Source organism: Castor canadensis, chromosome X (assembly GCF_047511655.1).
Source record: "Castor canadensis chromosome X, mCasCan1.hap1v2, whole genome shotgun sequence".
NCBI lineage: Eukaryota > Metazoa > Chordata > Mammalia > Rodentia > Castoridae > Castor > Castor canadensis.
This window is the reverse complement of record NC_133405.1, coordinates 145248096-145256562: the sequence shown is the minus strand read 5'-3', so window position 1 is coordinate 145256562 and position 8467 is coordinate 145248096. Positions and strand designations below refer to the sequence as shown.

Below are 8467 nucleotides of genomic sequence, written 5' to 3'. Positions count from 1 at the left end.
CAAGATCCCACCTAACAAGTGTGAGGCCCTGAGTTCAAATCCAGTATGATCAAAAAAAAGGGACAGATTGACAGATTGCAGCAAGTAAAGTAAAACATTTTAAAAGTAGTGATATTACAGCAATGTCAAGGAATAGACAAGTCAAAGGAGACTGAAACACATGATGTGATCATTGTTCCAAGGTTTAAAATTTAATATTTGGAATAACAAGCCTAATTGATTCAAGAATTTTTAGCAGCAGAAAAATATGTTTTCAAGTGAAATCTTTCCTAGAGCCCTGCCTAGTGCATGGATTCATCCAGGTGATGCTGTTTGAAGCAAGGGAGTGTTCAATGAGCCCCACCCGCCATCCCACACTGCTGTCACCAGTGGTTTATCTTGTAAACATGGTTTGTTTGGTTTTTTTTCCCCTTAGCCACATGATTTATATGTTTTGGCTAAAAAACAAATCTGCATAACAGGTAATTTTTAAAAAATCTCATTTAATGTTGCTAGTTGCTGGTGGCAACTCCTGTAATCACTCCTGTAATCTTCGCTACATGAGATACTGAGATCAGGAGGATCGTGATCGGAGCCCAGCCTGGGCGAATAGTTTGTAGGACCCTGATCTGCAAAAATAACCAGAGTAAAATGGACTGGAAGTGTGGCTCAAGCAGTAGCGTGCCTGCTTTGCAAGTGTGAAGCCCTGAGTTCAAACTCCAGCCTCACACAAAAAAAGTTCAGTCTTGAAAATTAACCATTATTTCATACATCAATGTGTCTAACCTGGGAGTAAGTGCAAAAGCACTTCCACTTCCATGGAAGGATTGGGATTCAAGCTTGTATTTCACAGCTTTGCTTCAACCCACACATTTTCAAATATGTACCTACCTGCAAAATGCAGAGTTCTCAGCTTCTGAATTTTTGTTCTCTGTATCAGTAACTAAGGTCATAAGTAGGCAGCCCTTTCTTCCTTCCCAATGTCTGCAATCCTTTCACTTCCCACTGGTCTCAGTCTGCCTTTTTCTACCCCATGCAAACGCACACACCCTCTCATTGCTCTATTTGTCCTGCACTCCTCACTATGGATCTTGAAGTGGAGCATCCACCATGACAAAGCTTCTCATTCAGCCACCTTCAGTGCTTCCTGTCCTCCCTAAATAAGGACCAGACTGAGCTCACTGAGTGCCTATCCTGTCTTTGTAGCCATGGCAGCACTGGTGGAATGCCATCCAGGGGGACAAAGCTAAATCAGGGAGACCCAAGGCTGGGCTGAGCCACCAGAAATCAGATATCAACAGGTGATTTTAATCACACCCATTTGAGGTTTCCTTCTGGCCCCTTGTATATTTGGTCAACACGGAGGCTCTGGAACCAGTCACCCACAATCCTTAGACTCAGGGCACCCTTAGCATACACTGAGTCAACTCCACGACCTCTGCCATCTGCTGCAAGCAGGAGCCACATGGCACCTGGAACACAGCAGGCGGCTATTACTTGCTGGGGATGTGTTCAACCCTCCCCCAGTGGATGCCTGAAAACCTAGACCTGGCCCAGTTCTCTAAGTTTTTCCTGTACAGTCCTTCCTCAGCATATGTGGGTGACTGGTTCCAGAGCCTCCGTGTGGTTACCCAAATCCACAAATCCTCAAACCCCTCACACAAAATGGCACATCCTTCTGTATACTTTAAATCATCTCTAGATTACTTAACACACCCAATACGAAGAAAATGCTATGTGAGTAATTGTTGGACTGTTTTTAGAAAATAAGAATGCTGTAGGCAGTGATGACTCTAAGCAGATCTTGGTCCTTGTGCACTGGCATGGAAGAATCCAAGCAGAACACGTGGGTGTAGTGAGAGAAAGGGATTTTATAGGAAAGGGGGAAAGGGATTACAGGTGGGGTCTCTGCAGGTGGAATGGAGGTGCCGTGTTTGGGAAAACCATGGGAAGAATTTTATTTTGTGTGGTTTTTATGTTATTTTTAACTTGGAAATGGGGAGAAAATCCATGTCACTTCCTGTCTTCAATGGCCTTTGAAACGGATTATCGGGAAGGATTTATCATACACCTATGCTGATTCTCAGGTACCCCAAGTTCTTGTGGGAGGAACCTTCACTCTAGTTTAACAAAGGCTTTGCAATTGAAATGGAGCTTCTGGGCTCTGAGATGTCAGGTCAGGGAGAAGGAACGGAGAGTTCTAAGTCAGACCACGTGGTCTTAAAAAGTCCCAAACTTCCATATGTCTAGGCTGCCTCAAGAAGAAGAAAAAAGTGTCTAAATGATCACTGTAGCTGCGATCTTTTTGGATTATTTTACATCCACTGTTGGTTGATTCTGTGAATAAAAAACCATAGATGTGCAGGGCCAAGCGTGCACACACACCTGTGATAAAGTTGAGTTTATAAATTAGGCACGGTAAGATTTACGATAGCAATAATAAATTGAGCAACCATAACAATGCGCAGGAATAAAAATTATTTAAAACTTACGAATTAGCTTCTTTATAGAATTTTCCACTTAAATCTTTCAGATTAGAGTCGACCGTAAGTGTCTAAAAGTCCAAAGGGCAAAACCACAGAAAAGGGGGAATAACTACTTATGTTATGTCACTGCTTTTGAAAAATCTGAAAATTTTGTATCATGAGAGTGGGTGTTTGAGAGCCACCCCTGGTTCTGAAACAGCTGGAGATGCAGATTTAACAGTTATCAGTCTAAACCTGTAAACTAGAACCCAGGCCTGCATTCTGTATGGATGCGAATGTGAGGGAAAACTAGGGCAAAGTTTGAAGTCTGGTGGTTTCACAGTTCAAGATCTAGTTGTGCATGAAATGCCAGCAAAGGACAAAACAGAGTGGACATGGCGTGGGTGGGTCAGGAAAGCAGGCTCATGGAGAAGCATGGTTCCATGAGTGGCACTTGGAGTAGCCAATGCCAAAGAGAGGTGAGGGCGTTGGCAATGTCAACCAAGGCCACTGGGCCCCATCGTATTTGAGTTTCTCTGTCATACACGAAGATGTTCCCATAGACTAAAGGGGCCTATGTGATAGGGCTTTGAGTAGAAGATGACACACAGACAGACACGTCAGAATGTGGACAACACAATGAGGGAACTAAGAGATGAATATCCAATTGGCTGCGCACAGTTGTGGTGGAGATAAAGAACTTTGTCATGGAGGTCATGGCCATTTGTGTGTGTCCTGTCAAGGTTGTCTCACCATTGTAGCATTATCTCAGTTCTGTGGCCTATCCTCAGCTTTTAAGCAGAAATGCAACTTTTTCTATGAGCCCACCACAGATTTGATCAAAGACAATGATTCGCATTCATTAAATTCATAAGAGCCAAATGTACCTGCAAATGTGTGGAGAAGTCTCACGGCAATAAGAAGTCACACACAAGAACAAGCAATGGTTCCTCTGGTGCACAGACAGGAAAGGGGCCCGAGGGGACTTCCAGAGTCCTGGAATCGGTCTCTCTTCTGTGTCTTGACTTACACTGTGGTCCTAATTCTAAAAATTAGGAAGCTGTGCCTTTACAAAAGCTGTGCACTCGACAGTATGTATGGCATATAATAAATGTCAAAAGTAAGTGAGCTCAAGTAGATAGTAAGTGGAAGTTGTAGAGTGAAGCAAAGATTGTATTGGACGAGTGAGCTCTCTGAAAGCAGAATAATGGCAGAAGAGATGAGGCGGGAAACCCTCCTGTGAGATCAGAAGCCCTTTCCTGACTAGAGCTGTTCCTAATCCAGTGCAGTGCACCCAGAGCCTGGACAAGTTTCTGGAACATAGTAGGCACTCAATAACATGCTTGGAATTAATAAACCGAATTCACAAACCCAAACTGGTCTACTTAAGTAACACAAAGCAGTGCTTTGAGGTCAAGATGTTCGTTTAAGCCAGTAGCAAAATAACAAAACAGTAATGGGTCGCTTTCTCTCCCTCTCTCTCTCATATGTATATATAACTTCTTTCTTTTTTAAGGAGTTTGTCCCTTGTGGTGGAATTGATGCTCATATGTGTGGCTCCAATACAGTTTGCTTCGATTTGTATAAATCTGATACATTTGGGACCTTGCAGAGTAAGTTTGAATTCAAATAGGAAATCCTGGATTTGGGCCCCAAATTAACCACGCGAAAGGCATAGCAGCAAACCGAAACTGCAGGGATGATAAAAGCTGCCTTTGCCAGGCTTTTCCAGCTCGGTGAAAGTTGCCTCGCAGGGCTAAGCGTGGAAACTGGAGAGCAAATCTTTCACAGAAAATGGCAACTTACCACAGTCCAGGTGGAATGGGTCCAAAGTAAGGTTTCCCCGGCGGTGCTACTCAGAGAAACAACATGTCACCCAGTGACACAGGGTCATCCAATAGGCTGAGAAGTGTTACTTCGCGACCCAAGCTATTACATGTCCCGCACAAAGGTCACTTGCCGACTTCGTATTCATTTTGCTTTCTATTTTCTCAAGCTCCAGCCTTCAATTTGTAAAAATCCAGTGGCCCACGCCCGTACGATCTGCTCAGGAGTGTGAAGGTCACTTACGGACAGCAGGTGGAAGGGCTGGCAGACAGTTGTCATCTTGGGGTGTTTGCTAAGAAGCAGAAGCGTGTCCTGCCCTAAGTGAGCCACCTCCAGGCTTAGGAGCAAGGTAGGGCATGAGGACTTGGTGCTGCCCAAGAGAAATGGGGGAGAAGAGTGCTAGAGCGCCACCTCTGGTGCTCCCTGGGAGTGCAGGAGACTAGACTGCGACCTGTGCCACAGTTCTCGTGATGCCAGAGAAAGAGGTGGATGGTCCGTTGTGTGTGCTCTCGAGGTTCTTTTACCATCACCAAATCATCTCAGTTCAGGGTCTCATCTCCAGCCTTCAAGGGGAAAATTTCACGAAATGTGTGGCCCAATGCTGGTTTGTTTAAAAGAAAAGGATTCCTGTTGACCAGATATACAAGGGGCCGGTGCAGAAATCAGATATCAACAGGTGATTTTAATCATGCCCATAGGAGGTTTCCTTATGCCTGTTGGAAAGTCTGCACGGCAAAGGAACCAAAAGCAGAGGTCGTGGAGTTGACTCAGTGTATGCGAAGGGTGCCCCGAGTCTAAGGACCAAACAGCGTTTCTTCTGCACAAAATTTGGGACTTCTGACCAAGTCTGACTTGACAGATCCCTTCTGTAGACTCTATGAAGGACCTGCACGCTGCTTCTGGTTCCCCTTCTGCAGATGTTAATGGGAGCCAGATGTTTGCCCGTCATACCTACCCGTCCTTTGGGGCAGATCTACAGGCCCATCAATCATGCAGGGATTTCACCTGCTGAACTCTCAGGGTGTGACTGCAAGGTTCTTAAGATCATCTCACAGTAACAGCACCCCATGCGCTGCCTGCAATTTCTCTTCAACCTCACGCTCACTAGTTCTGTGATCTTGGGCCACTCAATCCACCTTTTTGACCAAAGTTATGGAGTCGATAAAATTGTAGCATATAAGACGGGATTTAGACAAAATGGCTTCTTCTTCTTGTTTCCAACCTGATGTCAATGGTTTCAAGGAGAAATGAGCCTAAAATTTGCGTGTCCCCACAAACCAGAACTAGGATTCTCAGAGACTGCTGGAGTTGTGGCCCATCTTTTCTTGGCATGGCTCCCGCGAGTTTTCTGTTAGACTGTCCTGGCAGTCAGTTAGAGTCACGTACGAGGTGGTCCACCTCTTGTAGACAATGGTTCCTCAGATCAGTTTGGAGGTTTACCGCCTACAGGTTTTGCTGCTTCATAATAATTATATGTTATTCACAATTATTACTATCCTCATCATAGATTTAAAAAGTCACATCAGAAGTTTTGAGTGATATGTTCTAGTTTCTATCCCTGATAATTCCAAGCTGTGCATCAAAGCAGATTCCCAACTTCAAATTCAAGGTCTTTTGCCAGTATACAAAGACGATGACTTTCCTTTGTCTTAGTCTTTTTACAACTTAAATGTAACTGTGACCCGATTTGTTCCTGTAGCACTCTGCTTTGAACCAGTACAGTCAGTCCGTACAGAAAGCTATATCTAACTACAGAACGGCCTGAAGTAGAGCTTGATATACATTCCACCTGTTTCATGCGGACCTGGGGCTGCTCCACAAGAGGGAAAGATTCACTAGGAACAGGGAATTGGTGAACGGGCCCCTGAGTTTTGAAGTTTCCTCAAGGGAGGGATGCCAACAAACTTGACACCAGGAATCCCATACCTTCTTCCTTGTGCACTGACATTCAACACCTGCCTTCACAAGGCACAGCCAGCCTATCCTTTTCCTTCTTTGGAAGGGGTGATCATCACATGGAGTTGAAACCTGAGCAGCTCTGCTACTGGACAGGCTGTATTGTGTGTACTGGGAACATCAGATCCATTGACACTGTGTGCTTCTGGAAAACCCAACTTAGCAATCTGACTTGGAGACCACTGGCCTGAGCATACTGCAGTGTACAGGCTGATGGTCAGAGGATAGCGGACAGGAAATAGAGCTCAATGGTCGTGGCTGAAGCAAGAAGCATGACAGTGAAGATTGTTCTTTTTTTTAACATTTCATCAATGCAAACTGATTGGCTAATTAGTAACTACTTCTATCAATAAAATCAATTCCTCTTTTCTTTGGAAGTGTGCCTAAATGGCACATGAGAAAGAGAAGTGGATGGAATTTAATTACTGTATCTTGGACCAGGGAAGCCAGAGATCCCATGTCCCGTTACCGACTCCAATTTCCTTTCATCGAAGGGAAGAGAGAGGTCATTTGCACCCTGTGCCCACTCACAAATACGCATGTAGAATAAAAGCTGAATTTGGCATCTGAAGGTGTAGCTCCCCTGGTAGAGCATTTGCCTGGCATGCATGTGACCTTGGATTTGACCCCACCATCATAAAAAAGCTGAATTTAAGCGTTCATAGTGGAGCAATTTTTTTTATATTGACATGACCACTAGTGATAGGAATGGAAAAAAATTTCTTGATACTGTATTTAAAATGAATTTGCAAACAAAGTACTCCATGAGTAACAGTCCTAATATTTGTATTCTTCTTACATAAAGGGAGGTGGCTTCCCAAATCAAGACTGGCCTGGCCATCAGTGACATCATCTGAGATGGGAAAAAAAGGAGCTAAGGGCAGAAGCTCCAGAAATAGAGGCAAGGTAGAGGTCAGTGCAATCACTTGCATGGTTTCTTTCTTCTTTTTACCTTTTGCTGTCAAAAAGATTTCCCTACTTTTTCAGTTCATAATATTTTGGGGAAAATTTTCCATTCACATACTAAAATAATTCATGTAAAGGAATATCACCAGGGTTTTCATCATAACTTCATTTTTCAAACCAAACTTAAAATTTCTTATTTTTCAAATTATCCTGGCCACTCAGCAGGATATGAGTGCTCAGATGTATTTAGCATAAAATAAGGATCTGTCTCAGATGTATTTAGCATAAAATAAGGATTTTTAAATAATCTGCATATTTTTATTACTCTTTCACATACCAGCATAATCATCAAGTCAATATGAACAATTCACACAATCTTTGAGAATGGATCCATAAGATTGACTTCTTTTTCCCTTTCTTGTCTTCTCTTTGTTTTTGCAGTACGGAGGGTCAAATCCAGGTCTCGGCAAACACTATACCGCTGAGTTACATCCCCAAGTCCAAGACTGCCGTTCTCATTAGACTGTTCTGCGGACGGGATCTGTGTGAATTGTGAGGGCTTGTGACTCCCAGCCTCACTGCCTAACGTGAGGGGCTACTTTGTGGCTTTATTTAGTTTTCAGTAGTAGCTTCACATGTGAATGACCAAATGAATGAACTTCCAAACCATTAGGAAATAAATGAACGAATGAACTATGGTTATTCACTTAATCTTGTCACTTGCCGATGGCCCTTTAATATAGTCACCACCTTAGTTTCATCACTGAAAAAATGAAGGCTAAATTTGAGTTGATATTTTCAAGTAATTTTTAAAATTGGTTTGTAATGTACACATTCTGTATATATAGGTGTACATATATATGTGTGAAACAATGCAATGACTTTAAAAGTTTTAAATCGCTACATATCATACCATCAAAAGTAGTAAGCATTCACAGTTTTGAACTCTTTTAAGTCATCAAGCATATGTGTGTTACCAGTGGGATCCTACTGGTCACTTAAACTTATAACTTCCAAGTTACAAGAGAGGGATAAGGGATATGATGTCACGAAAACAATTCAGTGGAAAAATTTTATATGCAAAAAGGCCTATTAAATGACCAGCATACCTGGGTGATCATATTTTGAAACTACCATAATATTTGAGCTTGGATTCTAGTGGTTTATGCAAACTCCGTAATGGAAATTTACTGCTGAGGTCATAATAGCATAATACAACCATGTCCAATTTGTAGTTGTTTGTTAGCATTTGGTTAGACATTACGTTACATACTAGAGGTATATCAATGAGAAAGAGTTACGCTGAAAAAGACTAGCCCAATATTATTTAAAAA

General features: G+C 42.7%; 1 long non-coding RNA gene across 1 annotated transcript in view; it reads left to right on the top strand.

Moving 5' to 3' along the window:
• The window catches only part of LOC141419612 (uncharacterized), a 62896-nt gene extending 55028 nt beyond the window's left edge, over nt 1-7868 (top strand). The window contains exons 2-4 of the long non-coding RNA XR_012444245.1: nt 4441-4620; nt 7033-7139; nt 7575-7868. This is a non-coding gene — a long non-coding RNA (uncharacterized lncRNA). The remainder of the gene's footprint in view (nt 1-4440; nt 4621-7032; nt 7140-7574) is intronic.
• The last annotated feature ends 599 nt before the right edge of the window (nt 7869-8467 follow it).